This window comes from Alligator sinensis, unplaced genomic scaffold (genome assembly GCF_000455745.1).
Source record: "Alligator sinensis unplaced genomic scaffold, ASM45574v1 scaffold561_1, whole genome shotgun sequence".
NCBI lineage: Eukaryota > Metazoa > Chordata > Crocodylia > Alligatoridae > Alligator > Alligator sinensis.
This window is the reverse complement of record NW_005842165.1, coordinates 353,076-371,481: the sequence shown is the minus strand read 5'-3', so window position 1 is coordinate 371,481 and position 18,406 is coordinate 353,076. Positions and strand designations below refer to the sequence as shown.

The following is an 18,406-nucleotide window of genomic DNA, read 5'->3' as shown; positions in this document are numbered from 1 at the left end:
ACGGGTAACATCGGTATTCTTCCAGTTGTTTATGCAAGTGAATAGTTCTCCTACTGGATTTGTAAAGGAGCAACATTCCCCCAAGCAGATCAGCAAGGGAATAGTAATCTTCTAATTGACCAGGTGAGCCATGTTCTTGCTTCTAGATTTCCATATAAGCATCCTACAATGGGATCTAAGAAAGTGGCATTTTCTGCACAATTACATTTGTGTAGTAAAAAAAAAAATGTTTTAATCCTACACTCTTATTGATAGCAAGCTGAACCTCACAAAATGAACTGCTGATCACACACAACTACGTATGTTTAGATACCCTCATCCATTAACCTAACATTAATGTGGAGAAGCAAGTGTCCTTCAGCTCATGTAGGGCACAGACAGAAGTGACAATTTTTGCCTGATTGGGCCCCAGAAATTGGTCTACAGCCATGACCAAACACAAGTGCATGGCTGCAAACCACTTTAAAAGGGCCCAATCCCATGAAAATCTGAACTCTAATTGAATGAGGTTCAAATGAACACATTCCAAAATGGAGTGCGTTCTGTAACTTGTGTCTACAGAGCTCCCAGCCTGTCACTGTTGTCAGAATGGGAGGGGGAAAAGGGAGTAGAGGGAGTTTGGCCTGCGGTTCTTTTCAGTCAGTGCTGGAGAGTGGGGTGGGTGGATTGGAGCCCCCCCCACCCCAACCCCTCATCTCGGGGGGGGGGAAGGGGGAACACTCCAATCCATCCATGCCACCCTCCAGCACCAGCTGGGGAGCCCCAAGAATGAGCTCCCTCTGCTCCCTTTCCCCCCTCCCAATCTGAAAACAGTGTCTGGGCTAGGAGTGGGGAGTGGCATTGCTAGGGAGACCAGGCTGCAGGCCAATAGCAAGCAGGTGGAATCCCCAAGTCCTGGACCCACCCGCAAACTTCTGTTGGGTCCAGGGGATCATTGCAACTCACAGCACTTCTTGCAAAACACTGTGAGTTGCAATGGGGAGCTGCTCTTCTGTCTGCCCCCATGACCTAGAGCGTCTTCCTTTATAAGTCAGATATGGAAACAAACTATTCATAAATAATGCTGCCTCCTCCAGGACAATGATCTAAACCCGTGTCTCCCATATTCCAAATGAATGCCTCATTCACTGGAATCATTCTCTTTCCATCTCTGGTTTTGCTTGTGACGGAAATTTGGTTGGTAACATTTTGTGACTCCAGGATGGAATTTCTGCTCAATGTCCTTCCATTAAACTTTTCAGTTTTGAACAAATGTATCTTTTGATTAAAAAGATTTAATCAAAAAGACCTCTTTTGGCAGCTCCAGTTCCATGCCCTGCTGCATACCTTTTGATGTGAGATGTTTCTTTATGATTAACTCAATCTTTATGTCATTAATTTCATTTCACTGTATCATTAAATGTCACTGTCCAATTAGCACATTCCAAAAACTGTACCAGAATTGGGTCTAATTGCTCAGAAGAAACCCACTGAACTTCAACAACCTTCCACTCTGTAAATATGTTGCTAGTGAGTATTTAACTACTCAGGAAGAATAATCTCTACAAAGCAACAGTAAGGATTTCTTTTCTCCCCCTCAATTTTAAAGAAATTTAAAGAAATTTATCTATTTTCTTGTCATTGGGGTAAACACTTCAGAAGTCTGGAGGGTCAGAACCAAATTATCTCCAGTGTCAGATCGGTTTCACACCATTTACTATGAAGGAAGCCATTCTAAACTTGAGGTGTACACAGTGGAAAATGGTTCACAGTGACTTCAATGGGAACTGAACTGAGAACAAGGTGAACATGTAGGTCTTGGTGTTATTTGTAACTTTGAATCCTTTGGAACATCACAGGCCTGAACATTATTTAACTCAGGATCAAAACATATGGGACGAACTGGTCAGAAATTTTCAAATGGATTGATTTTGTAGTGGAAAATATAGATTCCTCAAAAGGTTCCATGGGAAGATGATGATTTCTATGAAATTTTCAAAGAAACCATGTAGGGCTTATGCCATTTGCCCACATCCCTTGCTGCTTGGCATTTCAAATTTCCAAGTCCAGGTACCAGGATCAAGGGTAGCCTGCCACAAATTGCCACTTCCAGGCCCTCCAAGAGCCCAGAAGTCTTGCATTCCCTTTCTCCTAGGCTTCTCAGCAGCTGGACTGGTGCATTGCCATGACACAAAGGAATATAGGCCACCCAGGAGTCCAGATAGTACATGCTGTTTGAGCAATGTCAAAACATTCCCATTGCAGGGAATATTTTGATGTTCCTGAAATGAAATGAAATGAAGTTGAATCCAATATTTATAAGAACATTTATCTTGACTTGAGGACATTTTTTTCCTTTGCAGAAATGAAGGAGATGGACACTGAGGATCGGGTTCTTGTACTTCATTGCTCTGAAATGTCCCTTGCTGCTAGCAGATGTTTGCCCTTTACTGATGTGTGCCTTTCACATTTAAGGTTTTCTTAAAGGACAATAAGCCATGGCAGCAAGAAGTGCAGAAGGCTGGATCCAGGCAGGGGGGAGATCTTCTGCAAGGAGACATCAAAAGAATTTTAATCCCCTTCGACAAGAAAACTCAATTCCCCAGCACACCTGCCACATGAAAACAAATGCCAGTCCTATGGGTAGGAGCTTGGCTCCAAATGGCTGGGGGGCATTTGTTAAATTCTACAAGGTTCCCCCTCATGCCACTGCCAGCTGCACCAAGCCCACTGTGAGTCTCTGCACAGCAGGCACTATCTCAGACAAGAACATCTGCTCCATGGGCTGGTGCTAGAATGAGTGTCTCCTGTTTGAATCTGCCTAGGGAATGTCCCTAGAAATCATTACTGTGGTTCAGAATACATATGGCTTAACTTCTACATTGCAATCAACCATTAAACAGTACTTAGCTTGGGACAGCCCAGCACTGAGTCTGAAGTATCTGCTGCCTTAGGCAGCTGAAAAACATGTCCTTTGCTTAACAACTACTTGAAAGTTTGATGCCTCTTACTCGAGGCCTCCAGTGTCTGCCTGTTACATTGGGGATTTCAATGAAAGACTGGCAATTATACAACTGAAAGCAGAATACAGTCCTAAGTTTTTAATGCCAGGCTGCCTGTGGAACCAGAGAAATTAACAGCATCAATGAGCGGTGAGCACATTAGGGCTAGTAATAGTTGCCTTTGACCCTGCTTTTCTTTAGACCAAGGCCAGTGTATGTCTACACTGCAGTCACTACTGCCATTATATGCTGTATGGACATACCCAGCCTAGTGAGCTCAAGCACTGCTGTCAGTGTAACTGAAGTAGTGCAGAGCTGAGAGCAGTCTGCAAAGCCCATCCAAGAAGCTGGGTAATATTTGGGTTAGCCCACAGTGTCATAGCCATGCTACTATGCTACCCAAGCTGAAAGGTTTAAAGCTGTACCTACATGAGCTGCAGTCTCAGCAGTGACTGCAAATTGTCTTTAGATCAGGACAGTGGGGTACCTTTTATTTATAGATCAATGCTCTTTACAAAGGCAACTAAAATCAATGGTGAATGTCCCAGTAACTAAGAGCCTTGTTACACCTTACACTGTGAGCCACAGAGATGTTGATCACTGTTAGTGCCTGCTCATGTTTTGAGCATTCACAAGCTGAGACCAGAAAGAGCCGGGAGGACTGAAAAGTAAGAATCCCTCCCCAACCCATTCTGGGCTTCCCTCCTGCCCCCCCAAGGCTTCCCCAGTTCCCCCCTGCCCCTGTGGCCCTGCTCTGTTCTTCAGGGTTCCCCTCCCAACCCCTTGGGCTCCCCCACAGACCCCTTTACTTGTAGTTGCTTGTGCTGTTTGTCCCAGGGGAGCAGTCAGGGAAGAGTTAACCTTCCTGCCTGGCCCCCACCACCACTGCCTGCCTCAATCCAGGCCAACAGAGGAGGGAGGGCAGGTGGGATGTGTGCAAGAGTGGCTACACCCTAGTGGAACACGAGCTGGGTAACATGGATCAGAGATAATCCTGCCCTGGTGTGGCATAACTTTGAACCACACAAGAAGTGTTTAAAACTAGTTTCAGGTGTTAATGTGCAGACAATCCAAGGATTAAGAGCTCCAAGAGCCACACAAAATTACTGTGTAGCCAGGCCCTTAGTGAACTTTGCGTCCAGCCCTTAAAGACGTCAATATTATTGTTAGTTGTTATAAATTCCTCTAACCCCTCAAACTGCATGATCTTATTTAGGTTCTGAAAGGAGGTGCTTGCCCCCCAGAGGCTCAGAAACCCACTGCAGGTGATCATCAGATAATAGTCTGCAAGGCTTGGGGCCAGCTCAAAGGGATGGCCAACTAATAAGGATGGTGCCATAAAGATTGTTAAGGACACTAGGAGGTATGGGCTGGAGAGAAGCCCAGAGCTAAAATTGCCTCTTCTCCTGATACCCAGAAAGTACAGAGGGTTTGGTTTTGTTTCAGAGTCAAGGTTGTTTTTGTTGGCTCTGGATTTAGATGCCTTATTTGGGGCAGAGGGTACCCACTCTCAGACTGACCACGATCTTTCCATTCGATAAAAGGAAAATTTACTGATACACAGTGATAACAGACAAAAAACAATACAAACAATCAAGAAATTCTATATATCTACCAAATCCTAGGGCTGTCATCAGAGTCAAAGTACATCTGGCCAGGATGTAGTCTTCATTATGAAGCTCTCTCTTAGGTGTTAGATGTCAGTGTGTCAGCAGCCTGGAGGTGGGATGCCAAGGACCACACCCCACCCCATCCCCCGCCAGTGGAGTGGATAAGACAGGCTGGTGGTGTGCCTTCTGTCCATGGTGGCCTCGGAGACCCCTCCCAGGGGACGGGGACCCCTCTCAGGGACCCTCTCAGGGAGGAGGACAGGGAGAAGGACCCAGGCCCTTAGTTGTGGATCAAGAGTCATCAGGAATCATCAGAAGGAAAGAATACAAAAGCAGAGACTTGAGAGTAACAATCGCTGATAGGTCTCTCTTCAATCATCGCATTGTCCATGTCCTGTGTTGTCAGCCAAAATCCCATTTTCATAAACCTATCACATACCCACATCCTAATTTGGGGCTTTACCAGTGTCCTCCTAATATGGTCTGTTCTCCCAAAACTGGAAAACTCTGACCCTCCACTCTGGGGCCTTGTGAGCTGGTGCCACCTTATCTCATGTTATGGAACAGTGTCGTACATGCACCCACTTTCCCAGGCTGTGTGTGTATCCACTGGCATTGTTGTGTTATACACAGTTTTCTGAGCCTTCAGAAGCAGGTTGTCTAAGACCCAGGCTTTTAAAAATCAGTTAACCCCTGCTGCCCATCCTGAACTATTCTGAAGATAGTTCACTACACACACCACTATAAACCAATTTCCAAAAACAAACCTTTAAATATTGTTTTCAAGCCATCAGTTTTGTGAAGCATAAAATGGGCCTGAGAGATCGAGAATAAGAGTTGACAGTTTAAGGCAGCAGGATAAGGGACCAGGCTCACATAGACATACTCACTCACCAGCATAGACATACTCACTCACATCAATCCTGATTTGGCCCATCATCTCTAGCAAAAAGTTTATCATTGTTATTTCTTAATAGAATCTCTGATGTTCAGATCCATTGCTACTCTCTTAGGCTTCATTGTCAAAAAGGTCTAAGGGGGTTAGATTTTCAATCCCACTTCTAACATAGTTACCACATGTAGCCAAAGCTCTCAAAGCATTTCACCATTCTTAAACTACATGGCACAATTCTGTAAGTATTCCCCAGGATAAAAAGCACTCACTGGCCTTAAGAATAAGGATACAACATGTTAAAAGAGTAGCACATAGTTTCCCATCTCTCTTTCTGTACTTCATTCTAGTCTAGATGTATGGCAGATTTCCCTAAGAAGTCTAACAGGTAATTGGTGGGATTGGGCAGGGACTCAAAGATCAAGAGATTGGCTTAAAATTACAGCATTTAAAAAAATAGATTAGGGGGCCATTTTCTTTACCCTTCAGGTTTGTGAAACTTCCTACTTCAACAAATAGGAGCTGAGATTCTCATGACTCCAGGGGGCAGGCCTTTAAATAAAACACCTGGTAGTAAGAGGCTTGCAATACTATTGTGATGATTAGTAATGCTAATGTCTTTAAGTAAGTCTGTACTTCTGCTTCCTTTGTCACTTTGACTATCCTCTCTTATCAGGGTCTTTTTCTTGGTAAGAATTCTCCCTGATACAGCAGGAGCCTCATTTTGGGTGGGCCAACTGTAATACAAGTAATATTCTTGCCCTTCAGTCCTCTTTTTCATATTATTACTCTTTCTTGCTTACTTAAAGGCAAAAGGTCACAAATAGAATTGTACAGCCAGTCGCTGACACATCCCTTCACTGAATTGTTCTGTTCTGTTAATGTTCTGCACTACCCAGCCATGACTATCGTTGCAGCTACAAGGAACAAGAAAAAAAACAACTCTTCCAAAGTCAATAGAACATACTGGCTGTTCGCTTGCAAACAGGTTATTTTCTTTAATTTTTTTTTCTGCCACAGGTAATGGGCTAAGGGCTATATTTCAAACCATATCTAATTTGAAACACAGAGATGAAGGGTCACGAGATGAAAGGAAAGCATTAATCTCTCTCACTCCTGCAGCTCCACAATAAATTTCATCCCTGAATTGCTTTTGCTGTTGGCCTGAGGTCGGCATTTTCTGTGAGACATGTTAAAAAAAAAAGGTGTATGGCAATGTAGCATTACACAGGAGTAGCACTGACAGGCTGATTCTGTGTGCTTTTATGATAGGGGATGCACATCAGCTCTGCACAATACCACCAAGCAGCTCAGCAAAGCTACTACTATCTTGGTAATAGCTTTGCAATTCATAGCCCTCACCCAAAGTTCAGTAGTCAGTGGGTATCTTCCCATTAATTTAAACATGACTTGGATCAAGGCCTAGACCAGAAGTCAAAAATTCCAGAGGGTCAAATTATAGCCTATCTTCAACAGGGGGCATCTCCTTCATCCATTTTGCCAATTCCTCATGCCACAGAGAGGAAAATGGCACTATGGAGCTGCTATAGGCAGTCATTTTAGAAGAGGCCAAAGCAGGCAGACACTGGGTTCCTCTCAGGGACCCATTGTGCTAAGTGCAATATACACATGTGTTTAGAGTGCCCTTTCCCTAAAAAGTCTAACCCTGAACTAGACAGGACAGAAGAATGGTGGGAGAGAAAAACTGAAACCGAGAAGGATCATGATGAAAAATGAAGAGTTGATTAAGTGCTACTGAGCCAGACTGGATGGGAGCCCCTGATTTGGCAGTAGAAGGCTCAGGATGCCAAGCTCAGTCTCACTATGAGATTTAAGATTTCTTTTTTCTGATGGGAGACAATGGCCCAGTCTGTAAGGATGCAGTGTCCACACATGATGGATGTTAATGATGCTGGAATGACAGGGTCAGCACACTCAAAGCTGCATGTCCAATCTTCCCCTGTTCACAGGCTTAATGGAGCATTTCATTCTATTATTGTATTTTTTTTAATTTTATAAGACATGTTTCATTAAATTTGAATTATGGGAACTCAGTAGAAGAAATTAGCCTATTAAAATTACAATGAAAACATCTTATAAAAAAAGTCTGTGAATTGCCATTTCTGCTCCACTGCACAAGGAAGCAAGGGGGGAAAAGTACATTGTTTCTTATCAGGGAGAGCACAAGCCAGAATGGGGATCCTCATGCCCTAAGTTCTTGCCATAGGGGGTCCTTCAGAACTGAAGAGCCGCATGATGAATACTGCTTAAGGAAAACTGCTTTAAAACCTTTGGAATAGGGCAACAGCATTTTGCACTAGTCTTTATTTGGGGTTGCTTCATTCAAGTCAGCTGAATAGTAACATGAAATCAGTTCATGGAACAAACTGTCACTGAAGCCAACAGGTTAATAGGATTTGCAGGAGGATTGTCCCTTTTTTAGGACAACCAGGGCAACATAAGGATGTTTTATTTAATTTGGGAGAGATATAAAAGCCTCAAAAGTACACTCAGTTTCTGCCACCCAAACTTTGAGTGTGTGCATACCCAATGTACCTCTGCCTCCTGTCTGCCAGCTGAGATAATTCACCTCTGCCAAGCAGGGAGAGGCTTCTGCCAACTGCCTGGCAGGCAGAAGAAGCCACATGTAGGCAAATCCCTTGCCTTCTGCTTGCTGCTATGGTCTCTTCAACATTTTGCACACAGACACCATAGTTGCTGAGCGGGGGTACTGAGTGTGTTTGGTCTCTGGTAACTTAGTGGTGGCAAGTGCTGCCTGCTATGAAAATTTCTGGTAGCAGAGGCAGGTAAATGTAGAACAATCCAAAGCTACACATAAGGACCACAACAGATCTCTGACTGACTGGGCCTAGGAAGGAAATATCCTATTTATGTTATTCCAAAACCATCTATTGAGAGGGCTCTTGCCTTTTCCTCTGCAGCATATCATGCTTCCAACATTCAGAGGCAGAATTCTGGTGTATGAGCACTCCTTTGCTGCTGGGCACTGCTGTAATAAGAGCATTTGGAATCATTAGGAAAGTCAGATAGAGGAGTAGGAAAAGTAATTAGTAATTAAATAAAAACACATCCATTCATTCATTATTATATGTGGTTAAAAGCTCATATTTATTTTCCAATGCTACTGCTCCATGATTCCTGCTACTGTCCTAAGATTTCGCTTGCCTTCTACAAGCACAGAATGGAACTTTTTAGATGCGGTAGTGAATGCATCAGGGGGAGAAAATATTTTGCCCAGAAGGGAATAAAGGTCACTTGTGCTAAAATGAAATAGATTTGGAAACTGCATGTCAATTAGACCCATACAAAAGAAACTAATAAAGTTAATCCATGAAACTGGAAAGCTGTGATAAAACAACCCTGTGGGATACACATAAAAGGTAGGGAAGAGGTGGTAAATAGAAAGGGAATTGAGGAGGGCACTAAAAGAAGCCATGGAAAGAGAAACAATAGTATAAAAGGGAGGAGAGAGATAAACGTGATATTCATTTGCAAAAAGGAAAAAGCAAATGAAAAGAGATGAGAATGAAAGACAGGACCAAATAGCCAAAAGAGGCAATTCCCCAACGTGTTTATCTGGGAATAGATATTGTCTTTTCTACGCAGCCAGGACAACGCAAGTCATTGTTCTAGAAGCTTAGGAGAGAGCACATGTGATCACATGGGTATGGCAGTGATGAAGCGGCAAGGAGGAGAAGCAGATGATGCCGGAGGCGTGGCTGATAAGACAGAACTGCCTTCAATTCGAGGTCACTGGTACTAGTCTTACCCACAGCAGTAATGACCAAAATACATTGCTGGCAAAAACCTCCTTCACTAATGAATAGAACAGCCCTGATCAAGGAATTAATTTAAGCAAATGAAGTCAATAATGTCATTCACATGCTCAAATTTACACATGTGCTTAAGAATGTTGCTGAATAAGAGAGCTTTCCATCCCTCTTCCCCTTAAAGATGTTCATTCCAGCAAGGCAGAGGCACACTATGGGGCCAAGAGACAGCATGAGGAAGGTGACTAAAACTAAACTAAGCCAGTAACTGCCCCCAGAGCTCAGTCCTCTAACTACAAGACCAATTAATCCATGGAGCTTGGCACATTGGAGCAGGCTAGCTGTTGATCCTCCTGAAAATCCAGCCACTGAGTATCAGAATGGGAGCTTCTGCATGCTGAGCATGCCTGAAATTCCTGCGTTCATCTAGGTGCCTGGATGATAGCCAGACTTATAAACAATCTGATGGAGCTTGTAAGAATTGAACCTTTAAAAACTGGGCCCCGCATCCTTAGGCAGCTAAATGCAATCCTTTTCCCTCCTGCTTGAGTCTCTAGAAAACTGTTAATGAAGAGGATGGATGGGTCCTCCTCTACTCCTGCTTTTCATGATTTCATCTTTTGGCTAATGTGATAGATTGTTACACAAGCAGGAACGGTGAATTTTTTTAGGAGCTTGAGCAGCATGGACTAAATCAGTGTTTCTCAACCTTTTAAGTAGCAAGTACCCCCTAACTTCTGAAAATTTTAATAAGTACCCCAGCACTCAATTTTCCAGGGGATTTTATATTTACAGACTAATGCACGCCATATTTTGGAAGAAGGGCTGCATATATAAGGCCGTGATATGATAGATGTCTGATGTGGTGTGGGTAGGGTTGCTACTTTTTACACCAGGGCTGCTCAAGAATGTACCTGGGCTAGAGGCGATGTTGACCAAAGCTAGGAAGGCTGAACCCAGTGTCACACAAAGCGTGGCACACCAAATTATTGCTGGGGAATTTAAAGTGCTGTGCAATGCACGGCCTGCCAAATTTTTTGCCATAGTTTTGAGAGGAGGAAGGGGTGAGAAAGAGAGGGAAAGATGATGGGGCAGGGGGAGAGATGGTGAGAGAGAGAGACTGGAAAAGAGAGCGAGAGAAAGAGACAGACAAGGGTATAGGGCGAGAGAGAGAGAGTGAGACAGGGAAGGGGGGAGGGTGAAGAGAGAGAGGGAAGCAGGGAGAGAGAAGGGACAAGTAGCAACCATAATTGTGGTACAGGCAGGTGGGGTTGGCTGCTTCTGGGGCTGCTGCAGCAGGGGTTGGGGTAATGGAGAGAAGCAGAGGCCCACAGCGCAGTCAGGTAAGTCTGTAAGGTAGGGGTTGGCAAACCCTGGAACATGCATGCCAAGCATGGCATGTGAGGCCATTTTGCTTGGCACGCCACTGCCAGCCATGTTCCCAGCAGGCAGCTGGGAGGCTGCAACCTGCTGCAGGCAGCCTGGGCTCTATGGCTGGCAGCAACTACCCCGAGCCTGGACTGGCTGCAGCCAGGAACTTCTCTAGGCTCCAGCATCCCGCAGCTCTGAGCAGACAGTGTGTGTGTGTGGGGGGAGGGAGGGGGGTGGCGCTGAGGCAGCACAGCCCAGAAAAGGCCTGTGCCACTGCCAGCACCACCTGTATCCAGCCTGGGCTCTAGGCAGCTGCAGCAAGCAGGCTGCAAACAGCTGCACTGGACTCTGCAGCCCCAGCATCAGCTCTGTGCTGGCAACTGCACACGTGCCTCAGAGCAGAGAGAACAGAGAATGGGTTTATCCCTGCTGAGGAGCATGTGCAGTTGCCAGCATGGAGCTGATGCCTGCTGTTTGCAGCCTGGTGGCTGCCTGCTGCAGCCACCCCAGAGCCCAGGCTGGCTACAAGCGGGAGCTGGCAGTGGCACAGGGCTTTTCCCCATGTTCAGTGGCAGCGGTGCTGAGGGGGGCAGGCAGCAGCCCCCCTCCCATCACCGTAGCCTGCCCTGAGCACCGGGAAGAGCCCAGTGCCACCGCCAGCCCTCCTATCCGCAGTGAACTGGGCCCCGAGTGGGCCAAGTCATGGGGCCAATCCCCACAGTGCAGGAGGAAGTGGGGCAGCGCCCTGCCCCTCCCACACTCTGGGGGTTTTGGTCTGCCCCCTCACCACCCCCCCAAAGCCCAGGCAGGATAAAAAAAGAACAAAAACTTACCTGCCTATCAGCGAGGTGTGGCAGGGATCTGTGTGCCTGCCTTCTCCATCCTGCAGCAGCCTCTGGCTGGCTTGGGTGTGGGGACGAGCAGCCAGACATGAACCTGGCAGTGGCAGGGGGGGTGGAACCTTGCTGCAGGGGTTTTCCGCACCCGCGTACCCCCTGCCTGTGTCTCGTGTACCCCCAGGGGTACACGTACCACAGGCTGAGAAACTATGGACTAAATCACACTTGGGTGCCTAACAGAAGGAATAGAATCTGGCCCTTTAAAATCTAAGATGCTTTTAGTCTCTAAACAGAATACCAGGACCCTTGTAGTTTGCCGGCTTCAGCGATAACTGCCTTTGTGCATTTGATAAGAAATATACAATAAAATACAGCAGCAAGTTATAAGCAATGAGGGAATAAGCTTGTAAAATTCCCATTATTTTTTATTGCAAGCCCTTCATTTTCTCGTGTTGTTGAAGAGGAAGAATTATCTCATTTACTATTATGCATCTTAGGCTGGATGAAATATGTTAGGAGGGTACAGGCATGTTGTCCAGCTAATGTGAAGGCTTTTTTTTTTCCCTTGGTGGGCTCTGTACATATCAATTGAAACTAATTCACTTGGAAAACAATCTGAGACAGATCCCTGCCTGGTGTAAAAGTGCATTATTCCATTAAAGACATGGGAAGTAGGCCAGTTTATATTAGTCAGATTCTCTGGCATTTCAAGCATGTAAATGTTACACTCATCTCTATGTTTTCATTTCATTGCAGCAACATTTATCCTCATGAAAGGCATTTCCTAAATTTTAATGAATAGGCAGGCAACCTTAAGGACCTGGAGTAAATAGTTCCTTCCAACAGCAAAGGCCCCACAGAAAGTTGGTTTTGATTTAGTAAATGTACCATTGAAATATAACTATGTGGAGATGCATGTAATTGAGATGATCCTGAAAATGTTGCATTCATACACCCAATTGTGTATGAAAATAAGGCAAACAGAAAGTTAAATCATGGGTTGGGGACTCCTCTGTCAAACAATCTCTTGCATTTCAGCACCATGGTCAGAGGTGACTAATAAATGGTGGGAAAGGACAGAAGATGATGGAAGTATCTGGTAAAGCCACAGCCTACTCTGAGTAGGAGGAAAAAAGATACAGAGAACTTCTTATTCAGACTGAGAATTATGAAATAAAGTTTGTCAAAAAGATGAATCAAGACTGTTCCAACAATGGGCAATGAGGCCACTGGATAACTCATCTGTGATACAGAACTGAAGTAAAAGGTGTTTGAAGTAAAAATCTCCTGATTTTTTTTTCCAAGAGGATATTACAAGGAAAAAGTGTTTCCATTAAAGAAATACTTGCATTCCATTAATAGAGAGGCAACTGTGGCCATATATAGCTTGTTAGCAGGAAGAAGGACGAATCAATTAATCTTGAAGGAATAAAGAACTTTAACAATTTCTGTTAATTAACAGGCCACACAGGTGCAACATTGCAGAATATTTCCTCTCTCCTGCCTCAAAAACAGAAGGTGGAAGAGTTGGTTTAGTAAAATGAAACCAAAGTGGTAAGAAGTAAATCTTAAAAGAAATTTACATTTTTGTCTTACTGGGTCCTTTCCATTAAAATGGTTCCTTTTTCAATTAAACAGTTTGAAAGATTTTCCATGTATATTTTTTTTCCATTGAAGGGGGTTGCCATTTCCTCTCTTTTACTCCCACTGGGAAAAAGGAGGAGGTAGCTAAAAAGAGAATGTTTGTATGCATGTGCACATACATGGCGGGGCAGGGGGGGAAGGGGAGGTCCCCAATGAGACAGAATGAAAATTATTGTTTCAATATATTTCACTGAAAAATGAACTGTTGTTCATAATGTTTCACAAACCCTTTTTAAATCTGAAATTAAGAATATCATAATGACTTTGGAGAGTTTCATTCCCAATAATCCCTTAAAGCATAAAGAGATGTTTAAAGCAAAAAGTTTTGTTCAGACCTGTACCTAGTGTAACAAACAGTGTCATCCCTGGACTCAGGTGAAAATAACAAGGGCAAGAAGACAGAAAGGTAATGAACTCCTAATAATCTGCAATGGAGTTTCCAGGCCCCCACACCTTCTGAAGAATCAGAGCCAAAAAAGTATCAGGTACAGTGAATTTACTGAGAGAAGAAAGAAGTGCCAGACACCAACAACAAAATATGAAGCAACAGAGAGAAACCCAAACAGCAGCTACCCAGCTAGCTTTGGAAACAGCTCACTCATAGCCAGGTGTTCTGCATTCAATCTACTTGCTGGGTGCTGCAATATGCAACTTTAGCACTGCATGTGTCATCCAGGGGCACTGTGGCAATGAGGAATCAGGAATCAGGTAGCCATGGCTGCATGGAGTTTATTCCAGAGAGGCTGAAAAGTAATTCTGCCCCTCAAGTAAAAGGACACAAGACATTATTTACTAACTCAATCTATGTTAATAAAAAATACATAATTACCACTGAAAGATTTCAATGCAAAGGTCCACTTGGCTATAAACATAGCACATTTCTCCTTCCTACATTTCAGGAACTAATTATAGCTGCTGCTGTCCATCTGAGCTACCACTAGATTGAACCCTTGACTGCATTTAAAATAGCTGTTAGTGCTGCCTAATAGTGAGATATGACTAATTGGCTATCATAGCTGTGATGAAAGAAGCTGTGAAGTGTTAACACAGTGCATGAAAATTACATATGATTATTGCAAAAACCTGTCTGGGGTTTAAACAAAAGAAACATCATGACCTGATCCAAACTCCACTGAAGCCAATGTATGTCTTCTTCCACTGGCTGACTTTCAGTCAGGCCAATGAATCACAGGGCCTTAATTCTGTACTGAGCAAGATTAGCAGTGCATTGTCCAATCCAAGCATTAACTCCTGGGAGACAATCCTGTCTCAGACAAACTTCCACCTTCTTCACACATGAGCTAGTGGCTTTTCATCACAACTGAAATTGATCTGTTAAGTCACGCTACAACCATAGCTCCTTTGGGGATGATCTTGTCAGATTTCACAGACTAAGCACAGTTAATCCTGCTCAGCTGTACCAATGTGCTGTAAGACAATGTGCTGGTTCTCTCCTCTCTCAGTATGTGATGAATTTGTTACCCAATATGCTGGTAGAAGCCACCCACTATAGGACGTGCTACATATGTAAACAGAAGGTCCTGCCAACACATGCTCATTAAAGTTGAACAACCTCCCTGTACAAGTAGGAAAGTCCCTAGCAAGAGCAACTGCAGGTGTACTAAGTTCTGACACTCACATTTCTATGTACAGTCTCAAATAGATATGAGAGTAATCATTGCATGCTGTTAAATAGCTGTTGCATTCAAAACCCAGAAGTGGTTGCATTTCAGCTGTGTGTGAAATGATTCTTCTCTCTGGTGTACAAAACTTTTGGAATAAAATGCACCATTTAGGTACACCCTGCCTATCTGCAACAAAGCCTTGATTCTTGATGGGGCAGGGGGTAAAATAAATTAATAATAAGTATTTTTAAGCTATTGTGATCACTATTAATATTAATATTTTGTTATCATCATCTTTCTCCTTTTTTTGCAAAACTTTATTTCACAATTCTCAGTCTGAGTAAAAAGTTCCCTGTTTCTTTTTTCCTCCTACTCAGAGTAGGCTGTGGCTTTACCTGATACTTCCAACATCTTCTTTCCTTTTCCACCATTTACTAGTCACCAACATCCTTCAGATCAAACCTGGAGAACCCATTTCTGAAGGTAAGACCCATTTCTCTTTCACCTTCTCTGAGACCTACAAGTCTATAACTAGTTCAGTGTATTGGTTTCTTGGATGCTGATGTTCATAGCAAGCATCATTCACTACCAGTGACTTTCAAGTACTGTTAGCCTGGAATGGGGCACATCCTATTTCTTGTTCCTATTCTCACAGGACAGTTTGCCCATCCAAAATGTAAGGGAGGGTTTCCTATCTCATTAGAATCTGGAGGCAATTCAAAACCCAACTTTGTGAACAACCTAAGTGGATTCCCAGAATGGAAGTTTAGATAAGAATGTGGGATTTGTACAACTGTAGATTAGAGAGATCCCATGATGAATTGCAACAGCCCACTAAGACAGATAGTTGTTGGGCAACATAGTCCAGCTAGGATGCCCTCTTCATAGAGGAGAACTGGGACATGAGATGCCTGGAGTAAAGGTACCATGAAGCACTGTCATGGCATTTCCAAACTGAAGTTCTTGGGCTTCAGCTGATATCTGGGGGAGCAGGGAGGGGAGTCTAATGGCAACATGGCAATCTTTTTTTTTTCTCTTTGCATTTCTGTTGCAATTTTCTACAGAAAAAAAAAATCTAACCATCTATCTCCATAGCTAATTCAGGGGAGGGAAGGAGGGGGAGAGAAGGCTGTGGATCTGTATTTCCTGGAAATATTCTCTACAAAACTAATGTTTTTCCACTCAAAAAAAAAGATCAATGCTGCTATTTTCAAAGTAGAATTAAACACTCCAAGAAGTGCAGTTATTAAGGTAACAGCCCTTAGGTTCACTAGAGGCTTTCAGCTTTTCTTCTCACTCAACAAATACATTATTGCAAAATAAGCACCACCAACAGACAGTACTTGTCTCTTTCCCACTCAAGCTTCTGAAAAAAATGTTTCTAAATCCTTGTTCGAGGGGTCCTCAGAGTTTGTGGTAGGGAGGGAATAGAGGGGTCACCACCATAGTGACTGTGAATTAACAGTCAACAGTGGTTCCCAGAAAATTTACAATGCAAGAGAATTTAGCTGTGTATATAAAAAAAAATGAATCCATTGTCATGGTTCCAGACTAGAGAAATAGGCAAATTTATTTCAGCATGTAATTTAATGTGCAAACCAGAACAAGAGTTCACCTTCAAATGAATGGTTGGGAAGCAACATACATTGATATGTCCACATTTTAGCCATTTTTAAGATAAAGAGAGGCATTGAATTCTCTTACCATGAAGAGATTTGGATTTTAACTAGAGGTAGAATATACAATTGAAGAGATGACTGTAACTGCACAGTGAAAAGAGCATCTTACTGTCAACAGTAAAACATTTAATAGCGCTCTATGCTTATTCATAATAAGGATAATCATACTATTCTTGGGAAATCAAATGCTCCAACTAAATCAATGCCTCCAGTACTTACACAGCATCTTTATAGATTCACTCGAGAGATCCAATGTGTCAACAGTGCTTCCTAGGGGGTAGGATGGAAAGTTACCCAAATGTACCTAGGTCATTTAGAAGCACATACCCCATTGACTGTCGATGAAAATTGCACTTCAAAATCCCTTAGGCAGGTGTGACAGTGTCTCTTGAAATTCACATGCTACAGGAATAGCTGCTACCTTGAACTGTGTGTGACAGTTCACCACATATTGTGTTAAAAGGCACCTTCTACATTTCTCTACCCAGAGGGGAAGCCAGGCAGTTCCATGCCTGGTGGGGGTGCAGGCTGCTGCCATGCCAACTGGCACAGCACAATCAGACCCCCACTCCCTGCTGCTCCAGATGCCCCCCTCAGTTATTCCACTGTATCAACTATTAGTGTAGGGTGCCAAGTGGGCATCTTCAGAGGCCAAAGTCATCTGCTCTTCAACTTTAGGCAAGTGCAGCATAGATATCTCCTACACCCTTCCAACATGGTTCAGCTGTGAGTCAAAATGTAGATACAGCCTCCAAGAGGAGTTTAATCATCCAGGCCCATTCACTCTTTGGCCTCTATTGAGATAGGCATCCATAGCACAACTAGTTCATGCCCCTGTTGACTATCTACTATGCAGTGGAGATAGACCCTAGAAACAGAGCCTCCAAATTATTTGCCAGGACTTCAGGACCACCAAAGAAGAGGATAACCCTTCACTTAATATATTGCATGCCAGGTGTTATGCTAAACCCAGTCCGTCTTCAGGCAGGACTTTGGAAATCCAGTCATCCATGGACATCCATGCCATTCAGATATGATCAACAAGAGATTAATGACTACAAGCATTAAAACTGAAGACCTTGATCAAATAGTACACAGGGATATGATAGACTCTTTAAATACTTAAAACAAGATAGACACTGTTTTAAAGAACAGGCTGTAATTCAAGCAAAAGCCACAATGGAGGAAGCACTTTGCGAAATTTCTTGGCCCATGCTAAACACAAGGGTAATTATTGATCCCTTCTCATCTTAACACTGATGAGTCTCTGAAACACTGCCTCCCTACCTCCTCCCCCAAATGGCAAATGTGACTCTAAAAACCTCAGGTCTATCAAGGCACTTTCTCATGCTATTCATTTTCTATGCAGCCAGCACATCTCTGGGTTATAGTAAGACTTTTTCCATTTGTGGGGCTGGGGTAGGAGAGGAGAGCGAATTGCTCATGAAAATGCTTCTGATTGCACCTTTTATTTCACACATTCAGGCATTCAGACAAAACAAAATTGTGCAGAAAAAAACTAATTTCATCTGCAGCGCAGTGCTATTATTACCATAATCCAGTAGTAAAGGGCAAACTTCACAGCTTTGGTAAATACATTATAAAGCAGTCAGTTAAAATCCCAGCTCAGCAGCAGAATATCTGCACAGGCTCCAGATATACTTGGTTTTGCAAAAACAAGGATTTGCAACATGAATGCCCCTTCACCTGCCACAGCCTAAAATTGGGTTTGAAGTTTCCCCTGAAATGTGAACTGTCCTCACTAACACTTGAGTGCATTCCCCATAACATAACATCCCCATTTTAAATCCCTCCCATTCTATTACTACTCTTTGCTGTGCATCTGAGTCTTCTTAGACAGTAAAGTTCAATAGCCAGAGCACTGGGATAGGATTCATAGATTCATAGATGTTAGGGTCGGAAGGGACCTCAATAGATCATCGAGTCCGACCCCCTGCATAGGCAGGAAAGAGT

At 43.5% G+C, this 18,406-nt stretch overlaps 1 long non-coding RNA gene across 2 annotated transcripts in view; it reads right to left on the bottom strand.

Annotated features, from left to right (window-relative positions):
* Positions 1-2,374: 2,374 nt before the first annotated feature.
* Positions 2,375-18,406, bottom strand: part of LOC102377184 — a 54,883-nt gene continuing 38,851 nt past the window's right edge. The window contains exon 3 of one of the 2 annotated variants that reach the window (XR_324105.1): positions 2,375-2,526. This is a non-coding gene — a long non-coding RNA (uncharacterized LOC102377184). The remainder of the gene's footprint in view (positions 2,527-18,406) is intronic. The other variant, XR_003094546.1, reaches the window with a different exon arrangement.